We start from the raw sequence: 14,912 nt of genomic DNA, 5'->3' as shown, positions 1-14,912 counted from the left end.
TTATCGTCGGTAGTAGAGTAAGGCCTACCTTGATTTTGGGACATTCTCTCTCTCTGTATTGGATTTATCAGCTTAAATTGTAATTATATTGTATTATAGTGTGTTGTTTTGCATTCCGATATCGTATTTAGTAAATTAGTTTGTTTCTCCTCAGATTGTTGCCGCTGTTCTTTGCTCTCAGGGCCATCTCCCTACCCTTTTCCCCTTTCCCCTTTTCCCGGGACGTGGGCCCTTGGGTCCCCCGTCCCCTTTGTCACGGAATCAGGCCTAACGCCCGTAAACCGTTTGACAAGGTTTTAGCTACCAATTCTAGGTATTAGGAGGATACTTTGCATTCCTCTTGTTGCTCTCCACGCACCCCTTCCATGGTAGTATCAAAGAACTGGAACACTTATTTTGTGAACAGTGCTGCTATTGGAATAGTTTGGGTTGCAAAACTATTGGAATTCTTTCAATTCTTATTGTATTGCCTGTTTACACCAGACATTGCTGAGTATTGGCATGCGATACGCTTTAATACGGAATTGACTCATAGAAGGGTAAATGCTTTGTTTTACCGGTCATCAGTTTTGAGCAAGACTTGAGGCTAAAATTAAACCAAAAAGGCTATTTATCCACAAATCTGAGGGGCAGGAAATAATGCTTAAACCAGAATATAGCTCTGGAAATGTGTGCACAGAACTTGTCTTCTGTATTCATAACCTGCCACTGCCCTGAAGGGATTTATTAAAATTCAAAGCATGCTGATCCCAGACTGTTGGATTTCAAACATGAAATTGGGACCTGGCTTTGATTTTATTTATATATTTTTATATGTGTGTATATATAACGTATACCTATATAAAAATTGTATGTATAAATACAAAACCTGTGCATTAAAATGCAGATTGCTCCGTGAAGATGTGTTCATATGCTGCTTACAGTCAAATAGCAGACTTGATACAGAAATCTTGAATCTGGAAAACAAGGACCAGCCAGTATTTGATTTGATTTTCTTCAGAATTTTAGAGTGTATGAAAAAAACATAGATTATCTTCAGTAGGTATAGCTGGTTTTGACTAACAAGGCCCTCCTTCTCCTCATAGCTGCTAATATTCCGTGAACTGATGGAGCATAAAATGTTTGAAACTCTAAAATGGGCTACAGCTCTTATCTGTTTTGGGAAAACTAGAGGGCAAAAATCTAGATGGCCTAGGTTGTATGCATTTATTTATTTCCATGGATTTATTATTTCTCCCCTTAGACATGACTGTTGCTAAAAAAGATTTGGAAGACATTCAGTTCTTCTGGTCCTAATCTGGCATCCGGTTTTGTTTTCTACTCTTTTAAATCAAATTCGTGAAGAGTCCTTCTGACATGGGGTTATATGGCTCTCTTTTATGGTAATTGCAAAATATTAGTGAAAAATACTTAGTGCTGGAGGGATCTGCTCTTTGCAATAGGCTGGACAGATCAAACAAGTTGTTATTAAAAACAGATTCCTGACTGATAATATCCACCATCTGGGAGCAGTGATTGCAGATACAAAATTGGATTCACCAGGGGAGGTGGTTGTGGTGCTTGATGTTGAAATAGCCTTTGATAGAATAGGAAGACGAGCTGTTTACTGCAGATAGAATCCTGTGAATTTCTTGCACGAATCCATTAAAACTCTCCGTCTTATCCCGGGGGCAGTGGTGATAAGCTAGTATTTTCCAATATCATTTCAAATTGTGAATGGGGAAGGAAGGTTAGGTAAACAAGTATTTCCCTCTCTCATCATCGCATTTCCTTGCTTATTATTAAGTCCTGGCAGAGTAGGTTAGAACAGCCACCAGATTAATAATTTTTAAATGGATTTTGCTTTGTACAAGGATTTTTTTTTTTTTTTTACTTTTAAGTGCAGAGTACTTAGTGCTATCAGCAGATGTTAAACAAATCTCTGTGTGACTTATCCTTGTTTTCTAAGGCTGCAGAAAGATTTGGTAGAAGAGAATGAGAACAGAGAGGATTTGAGCATCCCCATGCTCACGCTGCTAGCCCTGAGACCGTTATCTTTTTCTACTGGGGACTATACTGAATTGCCCTTATGTGTCTTCTTTGCATTTGGATGACAAATATCCCGGCTGGAAAAATTTGTGACTACTTTGATACGTGTTTCTGAGGCTGTATTTTTATAATTAGTGCTGTTTTGGTGGAGTCAAACTTTCCCAGAGACAAAAAGTTAAAAAATGTGTCCCTAGAAAAGGCTGAAGTAGGGCCACCAAACACAAGCATGCACTTGGATCAAATCACTCTGCACAAATTTCATTTTGTGAAAGAATGCAGTAGGTTTTTCCATCCTCACTCTTACAGGTACTACAATTTTCAGACTGCGTATAGAAATGGAACACATTCACCAAACAATCCACCAAATGCTTCCTCCCCAAATTCTGATCAACCATCAGCTCAGCTGTGCACAGCATGGTGGAGAGGAAGGCAGACTGACAAGGACAGGACTAGGCTGTCACTGGTCTAAGTCACTGCAGCAGAATATCTAGCTTGACTAAACCTCGCATGTGAGTTTAATGAGTAGACCACATAGTGTGGCTGGGTTGTGAGGCATGCGAAGTTGGGTCTCAGGCATGGAACTACAATAAATATTTGAAACAATAATAGGCAATTTAACAGATGTTAGAGGACAATAGCTTGAATTTTCCTCAACAAGATCCATTATTGCATACATCAGTGATTGTTCTTTCTTCGAAAATAATGGTAAAATGTACAAGTTTCTAACCCTATTACCTTAGTGCTTCCCATCTCCTATAAGTGTAAAGAATTTATGAGCAACAGAGGATGCAATATTCTGAGCCTGAGACCTTCTGCTCTCTTTCTCCTTTCTCATTAGCAGCAGCAGAGTGGCAGGCCTGCTGGAGCTTCCCACAGATGTTCAGACCATAGCTGCCCCTCTGTCTGAAGGTCTCTTGCTGCAGTGTGACAAACCTCCAGAGGGAAAAGCACTTAGCATCTGTATGCAGTTGTTTTCACAGATCACCATCTGCAGTGTGCTGCTTTTTCATCACCTCTTTTATTAAAAATGGTAGTAGTCAAGGAGGGATGTCAGATTGTTTGTTTTTTTTGACAAGTAAACATTCAAATAAAAAAATAGAAGTACAGATGCTGTGAGGATTTCGGAGTGTTTCCTTTTCAAACTTCTTTACGTACAACTGAAGGCAAAAAAGTAAGTTGTGATTGCTCTGCATCTTTGTTTCCTTTTGGAATGACTTGTTAAGGCAATTAAAATTCATTTTAGGTGAAGTTGTGTTTAAAGTTCTAAGGTGCAATATGTGGTTCTAAGCAAAGTAACTGAAATTAGCAGCATACTTCTGTACAGAAAATAATACATATTGTTGCTCTAGGAAGTTATTTTGTGTTCTATTAATATTATTATGTAAATACTGGAAAGTACTGCCAAAGGTGGAATAATACTGGGTTTTAAAGTAAGTTGGGCAAGCTCTTGTTTAAAGCTTCCATTTTCTGTGGCTGGCTCATCCAGAATCTATCTTTCTCTCAGACCTTCTGAGAGGGGTGTGGTGGGTGAGGGAGGGGCTTTGATCAGAACCTTGCTTCTGAACTGGCCATGATAAATAAGCTGAAAGATTTGCACCAACCTTTCTGAAATTTGTAGAAATCCTTCCTATTGATGAACTTGGAAACCGCGTGGAAATACTTCAGTATTACGGATTCTGGTTTGCTCTGAAGCTTGAGTGGTGCAGGCATGTCTCAACAAGGTGGAGCAGTGGTACCCAATTATGGATTTTGTGTGTCCAGGCTGATGATATTATTATTTTTATTATGGTATCCTATTGAAAGTAACTAAGTCATTGCAACAATTTAAGGTTTTTTTAATTACTTATTTTTTTAAACCAAAGGGTGAATGTTTGTTTTTAACCTTTCAACAAGGTAACCAGTTTAAAAAAAAAAAAAAAAGGCATGGAGATTCTCAAATTGTGGTCATGTTGCTAATAACGGTCTTTAAACTATTCATGTGTTTTATCTTTGCCCTGAACCACAACATGAATGTTTCTTGCTAAAATTCAAATGACTTCAAAATCCAGTGTCTATTTCTTATCAGTACCAACATTTGGAGATTATGGTTAACTTAAGTTTGGTTTTGGATATTTTTCCCTCTGCAACCAACCCTCTATGCTCCTGTTTCTCTTAAGTGGCTTGGGAAAAACATCTGGCACAAAAGCAGTGAGGCAAGGAAAACAAGTCATAAAACATCTCATTTAAAAATAATCTCTTGCAGTTGCTGTTGAATAATAATTTAAAAATAATTGAGGTGCAGCAGGCTTAAAATATTTTTAAGGCTTCCTGAAGAAATTGTTTTAGGAAAAAACAATGTAATAAAATGTTCCACAAAAAAGCAAGCTCCCTTTGTGCCCCATGCTACAGCTGTGGTGGCAGGGACGGGGCTGGGGTCCTTGCTGCCAGGTGACTGCTGGAAGGGGTTCCCCATCTTTGCATCTGTCCAGTTTGTTCTTTTTCCACTTCTTGTGGTAGGAAATGGCTGAACAGCACAGCACATTGCATGGTGTTTAAATGTGAAATGTATTTAAATGCTCTTGGGGTTTGGATCATGCATAGCAGTGACCTGTGGGTGCTGCATAAGATAATTTCCGGAGTCTCACTGTGGTGCCATTTTCTTCCTTCTTGGGGGAAAATTGGAGAAATTATGCTATTTCAATGCAGGAATGTAATATGTCCCTGTCACATAAAGAACTGTTTCCTCACCCAGCAACTCAAGTGTGACAAGTGCAGATCGATGTTGCTCTAAGATCCGGTTTCCATGCAGTCCCTTCCGGGAGCAGCTCTGGCAGAGGGATGCTGACAAAATGGCGCCCAACACGGAGGCCGTCCTGCTCCCCTGGACTGACTGCACAGTGCCTAGCCTTACCTGTGCAGATTTGGAAATCTAACAGCTAGGGTATTTTCTGAAGTGGTTTTGGGCAGGAAAATCCTCCTTTTTGATGCTTTTTGATGCTTCTCATGTAGTTCACCTCCGTCTGATTGCCACACGTGCAGGTGTGGGACTGAACATTTTCCCGCCACAAACTGCAGCGTCCTCAGCGCTATGTGGGGAAGGATTTGTCACCTCACGGCAGAACAAAAGCCACACTCAGTCCTCCCCTAGACATTATCAATGAGAAGAGGAAGTCTGTCAGGATGGTGCGGCTGTCTTTAAACCACAAAAATCATTCTGGAGAAAGTTGTCTTCCAGAACTTTCCCCAGAGACGCAGGGAGGGATCATGCATTCCTTCACCTCCTGGTCCAGCTCCATCTGCAGCTGAAAGGTAGGCTGTATGTGTATACATAGTTGTGCTTAAATACTGAAATATATATGTGACTTTTGGTCAGTTCTTAATACTCAGGTTGAAAATAGCCCTGTGGCTGCTGCTTGGCAGCTTGTGAAACTCAAGGAGAGGCTGTAAGCAGCTGTGGGGCAGGGGGCATTGCCTAGCAACAGCAGCCCCCCATGGCTGGGCCTCCTGAAGGCTGTGGGTGAGGCTTTTAAAAATGTACTTTTAAGATCATAAAATCATTTGAGTTGGAAGGGACCTTTAAAGGCCATCTGGTCCAACTCCCCTACAATAAGTAGGGACACCCACAGCTTGATCAGGAGTTCAGAGCCTGTCCAGCCTGCCCTTGGGTGTCTCTGAGGACAGGGCTTCCACCACCTCTCAGGGCAACCTGTGCCAGTGCCTCACCACCCTCAGTGCAAACAACTTCTTCCTTATGTCCAATCTAAGATGTGCGTCTATATATATGTGTGTGTATATATATACGTCATGTATGTATGTTTCTGGCTCACGGTGCTGTGTAAGGTGCCCATTACTCCATTATTCTAAAGGAAACAGACTACTCCCTTTGCTTTATGCAAAAAGGAAACAAAAAAACAAACCAACCTTGATACAGGGCAGCTCCTTCTGCTGGGTGCCAAATGTGGAGGTTTGGCTTTACAGATTGTATTGCTGTTTTGCACCGGGCTCTGCAGCTGGGCATGCTAAAAATAGCTTTGGAGATAATTCAGCTAGGAAAAACTTTTGACTGCATAAAAGGACATTATTTCTTTCTGGTGTCTGAATTGCTGTTAAATTTCACCCCTTTCTGCTTTTCTTTCAAATATGCATTTAGTGCTCTGTATAATGTTGACAACCATCTGGGTGCTGTCAGTTAATGAGTCCTAGACAACGGTGCGTCAGTCCCCTCAGACTAGGTGGGATGGTGTATTTACTGAGGTAGAAGAAAATTCTCAGAAAACAGGGAGAATTGCCTTGACAAGGATCGTCTCTTTCTTATCTGAGTTAGACCTTTTATACTTGAGATTTCCTTTGCTGTATTCCAAGCACATGCTTTCACAGGTCTCCCTACCTTGCTCCAGTGTGAGCTCCAGTCCTGTGTCCTTGCAGCCTGTAATCAGCAGTAATGTTGTTCTTGTTGGGACCCATCCCTCTCTTGTGAGCTCTAATTTTCATCTGCTTAAATGTGGAACATTTTTTTTCCTTCTAAGAACCTTGTGTGGAAGTGAAATCTTTTTGCTCTAGGCCAAGACTTACAGCAGGAAAAAAAGGGGAAGGGTATGGTGGGAGGAAGGTTTGACTGAAATGTGCCTGTTCAGTCAGGACCCTCTGTGACAGATTATTAGACAAAGCAATGACAGAAATAGGAACTTGCCATGGAGAATACCCTTCCACTTCACTTGCGATGCATCTTTAGTGATCTGATTTTCTTAAACTAGAACCATCGGGAAGGTAAGTAGATGGAATCTAAGCTTTTCTGCACATTTTTCTTTTTGCTGTTTGGTAGCTTTTCCTCAGCTGTTGACTGTGGAGTTCAGGTGGGTTTTCAGTGTAGGATGAAGAATCAAGAAGGAAGTGTAACAACTACAGGGATTCTATAAACTTCTGCCTGGATCTTTATTGTAAATGAGGAATGACCAAAACAAAATCTGGGTCCTACCTCTATCCACCTTTGGGAAAATTCAGATTTGGATTTGCAGAAATAAGCTCTGCTTTGTTACATCAGTAATTCCTGCTGATCTGTCACAGGATGTGTGCCCATGTGAAATAGGGCAGAACTGAAGCTCTGAAGCTTTTGAGGTTTCCCTTCAGCTAGTATTTCTGGTCCTCAGCCTACCTTAGAGTTGGACTTTAAATGTCAGATTCTTTTTTTTTTTTGGATCACATTTAAAAAGGTGACTCATTTTAAATGCTTTATTGTGTGTTGGGCTGGGAAGGACAGATAATGGAGTTTTGATAACAAAATAGCAGAAAGTAGGAGCGATCTCATTATTGCAAGAACTGAAAAGTTAATATATTTATTAAAGTTCTGACAATTGTGGCAGTCATCCTTGCCTGTAAATGTCAGAGTATTATAAACTTTCATAGCTTTCTTCTTGTTTTTCAGGCTCTTGTCAATCATCACAATTATTACATAAATCGACATAAACAGTCATTATTTTTCTGCTGTATTGTTTTTAATGTGATGGAAACTGATTTTTATTCCAGGAATATTTGGCAACCACTTGGTATTCGATAGGGTGTTGATGACAGCATTGACTTTAATCCTACATACTGGTCTAATTGCCCAGCCATGCTAGTCTTGCCCAGCATTATTGCTCTTACTGCACATGGATTTTTACAAAATATTGCAATTAGGATAGTAGAGAAATTTATATGGAGAAATCTATTCTGCATCATGCTCTGATTGTATTTTTCTAATCCATATGCAAAATGTATAACCTGAGTTGTTTTAATTAGCCACTTCTGCAGTAGCATGTTTCAAAAGAAATCCTGATGGACAAAACATACTGAGGCTTACAGCTGTGGGAGCAGATACAACCCTTAAAGTCCCTCACTGAAAAGTTTTTCCCACTGAAGAGGATAAGAGTTCAACTTTTTAACCTTTTTAAGCTGTTTTTAATGTCTGCGTTGAATAGTGCATCTAGACATTTTAAATTAATTAGTTTCTAAATCCATGATTTTGCTTGATCAAAGTTGGTGGAGATGCAACTATTTACTTTCTTGAATGTAAGGACAATAAAGGAGGCTATGGTACTCTGCTGGAACGATTCCACGTGTCATATCTGTCATTCAAAAGTTTCCCAGTAAATACATTCCAGCAAAATCTGACTGGCAAGGATTCCTTGAATTGGCACTGTATCTTTATTTTCCAAGCCCTATTTATATTTACATCCAAAAAGACAGCATTAATTAGTCTACTATAAATTACTTAAAAGATTAACAGACAAATCCTTTCCACTGCTTAAGTTGGTCTCTTGTGAACTTAGTTGCACAGAGTTCCTTAGAGCAGTTTCCTCCTTTGTCACTGTAACGTGTCTGCTTCAGTCTGGCACTGTGCAGTAAATGAAGAAGTCCTGAGTATTTCTAAATGCCAAACTTCTGTAGCTCATAATTTTCCATATTTAAATGTGTACCAATGACTAATTTTCATATAACAGCTGAAGTGATTAAATAATTTGATTAGGCACACAACTTGATTAAGGAAAGCTGAATTTTTCATCAAGAGTATGGATTATAAAATATGTAGTCCAAAGCAGTTGAATGCATTTCAGGACATAAAAGTAGTCTGAAGAGCTGAAGTGTTATTTATGGGCCTTCCCCTTTTATGAGAATTGAATCATTTTGGCGTGAGAATCTTTTCTTATTAGCCATACACTATTGAAAATCTGTGACAACATCCCTTTACTGAAGCCAGCAGTAAAGGTTTTCTGATTGTTTGTGGGATCAGAATTTCACTGACAGGTTGTAATCCTCAGGAACACTTCTCCAACCAGACCAGAATGTGATAATGAATAATCAGAAATTCATCCCTGAATGCAACCTTAGGAACTCCTGCTTTTCAGAATTTATTGTTAACATAATTCATTATAATAATAATACATTATTGGGTAAATATAGGGCATCCCATGCATACGTTTTCAGAGAATGTATTTGGTATTTGAAAGAAGACTTACAATAATTATTGTGTTTCTGTCAGAACTGCTTGCAGGAGTCTTGCGCTTGGGATGGATAAACTGGGTACTGTGGGTGCTGCAGTGTGTCTTTATGTAAAAGTGGAAGTTGGATTTGGAGCTGATAGCACACGTTCCCTGTCTCATTGTGCTGAAGAAAGAGCTGTGTTGTAGAGGTACCTGAGCACACCAGGGCCATTTTTAATAGCTAATGCTGTACTTTAAATATTACATGCCCAACATTTTTCCTTCTGCTCACCAGATGCTATCTTGAGTGGTACAGAGCGATGAACTGAGGGTGCCACATGCTGCTATCACTGAGCATACCTTTGTTTGTTCTTTGTTGTAAGGCTCCTCAGTACTAGGGTAGGCAAATCCAGATCTAAATTAACTCTGAAGTGGAAAACATATCCTAACAAGCCAAGCTCCTTATGCCTGATTAGGTAATTGATGCTGTTACATGGCTGTAATTTGAAAGGAGAACATATTTAAGTTAGATTGAGAGGACGTGGGATATAAAGGGGGAGAGCTTTAGTTTAAAAAACTGTCGTCTTTGTCTTGCTACTATTTCTAAATAGGAATGTTTCATTTTGGGAAGGCTTTTGTTCATTATCACTGGTCACAGTTTCCAAAGAAGACCAAGGAAAGGTGCCTTGGTCGCATGAGTTTGATGTGTGCAGAATATTGAAACTCAGATAACTAAAATACTACATATATTCTGTGTCATGTGGAATAAGTAGAACAATATGGTTCAATAGTGAATTATTATTTTGCCAACATACTGTGGCTTTTATTTTTATTTTTTAAAGTGTAATATGATCTTATTTGTCATTGTTAGATGTAACCAGTAGCAAGATTTATTGCTTTGTCATTCACCTGTAAAATAAAATCAATGAAGACTGGCAGCTTTTCCTGTCTAGTCATTGGCAATTAACTTAAATCTTTTGCTGATGACTTTGTAGTCTCAATCATTCTTATAATACAAGTTCATCTTGTACAAATTTAGAAAATAGGGGATGATGGCTTTGACTTACTAATGACAAAATTAGGCAATTTACATATTCCTTGAAAAGGTCTGGATGATACTGGCATTACAGGTAGTGACAGACATCTCAGCAGCATTGACACACCATGGTCAGGATGTCGCCATAGTGAAACATGGTATGGTTACAAAATACTGTGGCTGATGAGGCGATAATTAATTCCACCTGAATACTGATGCAGTGTCACAATACATTTGCCAATGGGTAGGTTCCTCTGAAGGGGTGCCTGCCACACTTATCTGCTAAGCTTTGCTAATCATCTTTGCTGGTTCCACAGTGCATAATTTTCTTCCATATTGTAATTTGCTGCATTAAAGTAGCACATCTGAGGGCTCCTGTAGTCTACACGATGCTGGCATTTTCATAACGGAGCCTGTTTCTCATTGGCTTGTTGCTCTTATGTGTGGTCTGTTTTTTTAATACAGAGGGGAAAAAACCAACCTGCTTTAGGCAGACATCTAGCTGATGATGCCTTCAGTTTGTCTGTTCTCAACCCAGTCATGCAAAAAATGGGTTAGAGCCTTTGAACTCTCTATGTACCTCTGAAGGTTTGCAGTACCTTTAGAGGATTGGCCCCAGTGTATGTGTTTGGTGGTTTTTGTGAATTGACAAAAAATTAGAATCAACTGTTTCCATTCATGTAATGCTTTTCCCTTATGTATGTGCCTGTTTATATTTTCTGCCTCGGAGGAGAAATCCTATCTGTGAGAAATAGCATGAAGTGAGTCAAAGCCTTCTACTAGTTACAGGAAAACCATATTTTCATACTCTAGTCACCCATGTCCTCACAGATTGTTCTACTCTCACACTGGCAAACATACAGCTGATGGAAATAAATAGGAAGTACTATCCTGAAGAAATAATCATTTTTGCTTCCTGACAGTTGGTACAAGTAATAGAAATGTACACACCTGCCTTAGTTACCTTTGTGTTATAAGTTATGCTGGGGGTTTTCTGCTTTTTTTGGCTTGAAATTCTAAAACATTGGAGTTATATCAGTGACTGCTGAAAGATCTAGGCTTGCTTTATCAAATTCTGCTTGCGCTGCTCTGCTTCACTTGCTGCTCTCCTACAAGCCTGAGCAGATCTGTGATGTCTGTGTTCCTGATGAACCATCTGGAAACTGAAACCTTGATAATCTGAAGGCGTTGGAAGGATTCAATGTCTGTAATCGATAATTCTAAGTCTTCTGCCACTGTGCAAATGATAGCAGTCCTTTGAGTCAGGTTTTTGTTCTATAATTACAAATTCTTAACCCTTAAGATAACAATGATGTTTTATGATGCTCAGGTGATTCTGGGGAAGTGGTGTCTATATCACACAGATATTTTCAAGTGCCACAGAATAAAAAACTTAAATAGCTGAGAATTTGCTTTATCAAACAGTGTTATTGTGCTTTTTGTATCTGTAGTGGTTTTCGTGGAGATAAATAGGCATAACTTTCAGAGCAACATTTTTTTTCTCTAGTTAAACAAAATGTAAAGTACTTTGAGATGATTAATGAGGCCATTTTGGTAAATTACTCTGACCTTGTCATTTACTTTACAAACAGACTGTACATCTAGACCTTATTCTTGTTCCATTTCATTAAGGATGTTCTCCACTTACAGGCTGTACATAGGTTTGTTTTAAGATTTTTCAGCAGATTGAAAGCTGTATATAAATAGCTGCCTCTGGAGGAAGGATTTGGAAAGAATGAAAAAGCAGTGAGTAGTTCTGGTAAGGTAGGCCAATATCATAGATGCATTTATCATCAGCAGTGGCTTTTTTCCCCCCAGAAAATTGCAGATGTTATATAAATGGTTCTGTAGTAAGATTTTGTGTGTGTGTGTGCATATATACACTTGTATACAGATGTGTGCAGAGATTTCCAGCTTCAGTGCCCAGTTTAGAGCAAGACCTAGCTTGCTGGAAGTTTCTCTCAACCCTTGAATGTTTCAAAAAACAAAACAAAAAAATACAACCCCAAATAAGGAAACAACCCCCCAGTACCCCAAACCCTGCCCCTCTCCATTAAAACAGTAGACCTGTACTTATGTCTTCATCTTATTTTTTTTTTTAAATCCTAAACTAGAACTCTTTCTGTATGGGTGAGGGAGAGCAAATTTCCTCTACACAAAGTACTATCTGCAAGCTGTTCATACTCTGAACCTTGAGCTATTTCTCTTTATAAAGAGCTACAATATAACTCTAAACTCACTGATTGTATTTTGGCTATATGCCTTCAAATAAAATGATACACTTCCAAAATACATGGTTTCAACAAGTGCACAAACAGGTTGTTTTTACAGTCCATTTCAAATGTGATTTACCATCCAGTACGTCATCTCACAGCACAGCAGTGACAGCATTTCATGACCATCGAAGGGGTAACGCTTCAGGCTTCTGAGACTTTACTAAGGTTACCTTTTTTATATATATTTTCTTCTTGAGCATGCTATAAGATAGTAGATGATTTTGTACTTGTGTGCTATATTCTTTCATGTTGTCATGGAGTTGACCTCAATACACTTTCTCTAGTTTCTTCAGGCTTGTTGAACCATCTACTATTCAATCACTATTCAAATACAGTAAGATCTGATTGACAAAGGAAGAACTGTCTATGAGATCCCAGGCTTAAAGATTACCTTCAGTGATTTAAAGGGCACTGATATTTATGATTTGCTTCTAGTTTTGTGTTCTGAGGCCTTAAGCAATTGATAAGAACAAGTAGTCTGACTTGATGAAGAGGTAACAACTATTAAGCCTCATCATTTATGATTTTTTTCCTTTGTTCTACATCTGCCCTCATCTGCATCCTAGAATTTGAATTTCAAGGTGAACTGATTAAAAGCCTAACCGAAAGCACGAGGTTGCCATCTTTTGTTTTTCTCTCTCTTTCCCCCCTTGTAATTGCTACTACTCCTATATGAGAAGAATTGGTTATTTCTCTAACCCAGGCAGAGATGGCATGGGAATAGGGTTCCCTCTTGCTGCAGCCATTGCCATATTTAGACTTTGGGAGCTTGGGAGTCAAGTGAAATGGTATGGGAAAAGACAAACACTTTTAGCAATGAATGTTTGTGTGGGCCAAAGTTGAGAGAGAGGAATGCAGCAACTTCTGTAGTGGTGTGAGAAATAAGCATTTTCAAGGGTTGCTAGAAATACTGCATTTCTTAATAGCTGCTCTTTTCTTATTGACATCTCTTTAAAAAGTGTGTGTGTATGTGTTTGACATCATTAGTAACTACTTCCTCTGGGGAACATTTTAGATAAAAATCACATCGGAGTATCAGAATTGATTTGCTTTGCTTTAGAAATCACTTTAATGTAGAGATTTTGATATAGAGATTTTGCAGTGGTCACCATGTGTAGACAGAACTATGCAGACGGCTTCAAAATCATGCCAAAAGCATCTTCATCGTGAAATGTACTTTTTAAAGATTTTTTTCTAATGCATTCTATATTAGGCTGTCAACCTATTACACTTAGAAATCCACCCATACCATACATGTATACTACATGAACATATACTACATGTACAAAGTGTAAAGGTAATTATCTGTTGGTGCAGGTACAAGGGCTGGATTGCCATGTTCGGAGAGGTTAGTAGTGCCTGCAAGTAGACAAAAGATCACTTGGCAAGTATTTTAAACTTGTACCCATTTTCAGTTCGTCAGTACGGGACCAGAAGAGTTTGAGAGGCACTGCTAAGGAGCGTTTCTTTCCAAGCTGTGTACAGTGCTGCATTTATTTCCTATTATTGGGAAGACTGTCGATGTTGAGTAAAAATCAAGTAGTTTTTTTTTTGTTGTTGTTAAGGAGCTTAAAGTAGATGCTTTCCAACTCTTCAGCAGTATGGAAGAGTATTAGTATTGCTACCAAGTGCAAGTAGAGTGACAAACATTAGAAGCTGGTTATGTTTGTGTTACAATGAATGAGAATTTATTCCTGAGCCTAGAAACCTGAAGTGTCTGCTGTATCCAGTTTTGGGTAATGTTTTCTTCTGCAGCAAAATTATAATTTAAGTCTTTATTATAATTACTGCCATTCAATTTTAAGAACGTTGAACCATTTAAAATGCTCTAACAGCTTAAAAGATTATGTAGTGAGTAAGCCAACTGGCAAAAAACCTAAACATAGGATATCTGTTGTGATGCTCTTGGAAACAGCTGACTCCCTCTCTTGTGTTTGGGTGGTTTCTTAGGATTCTAATTCCTTCATGATAAAGCACATAAACCCTTTTAATTGAATCAAATTTTTGAATTGGGATCTGTTTTCTTTTTTTTTTTTTTTTACCATCTTGACATGTGAGGTGAGGAAAACCTTGAACGCAGTGGGCTCTGTTCCTCCTTTTTCTCTTACTTTTTTCTTTCTCCTGATGGTATCTTTGTGTAGCAGGCATGCTGTTACCAGTTTTTTTTCCTTTGTCGGACAGACCTGGCACAACCAGCATGAATGGGACTCACTTGAATTTCTGAATGAAAGGAAATCTTGTCACAAAAATGAAGTCTAGCTGGGTAGTCATATTCAGCTCAGTGGAGGCATCAGCAAATGGATTCTGCTCTGTGGCTCAGATTGTTCAGATTTTACTCATGATTCTGGCCCCCAGTTTGTAGAAGGAATTCATCTGAAATGAGTAATGTCACTAGTGTATTTCCTTAATTTGTGAAGGGATGAATTCCCACTTAGTTCTGTTGCAAGAGTCAAACTTTTGCTTATTTGAATATGTTAGGGAGTTAGCGATGTTTCTGCTGTGCACTCGGTTTTTCCACTTGAATTCCTCTGTAAATTGTATGTGTGAGTCTGGTTATTTGTCTGTTGTATGCTGGGCAGGTCATTCATGAGCTGCTTCTGTCTTAGAGTCATGAACAATCAATAATACACCAAGTAA

This window comes from Numida meleagris, chromosome 17, assembly GCF_002078875.1.
Source record: "Numida meleagris isolate 19003 breed g44 Domestic line chromosome 17, NumMel1.0, whole genome shotgun sequence".
NCBI lineage: Eukaryota > Metazoa > Chordata > Aves > Galliformes > Numididae > Numida > Numida meleagris.
Note: the sequence above shows the minus strand (reverse complement) of the source record.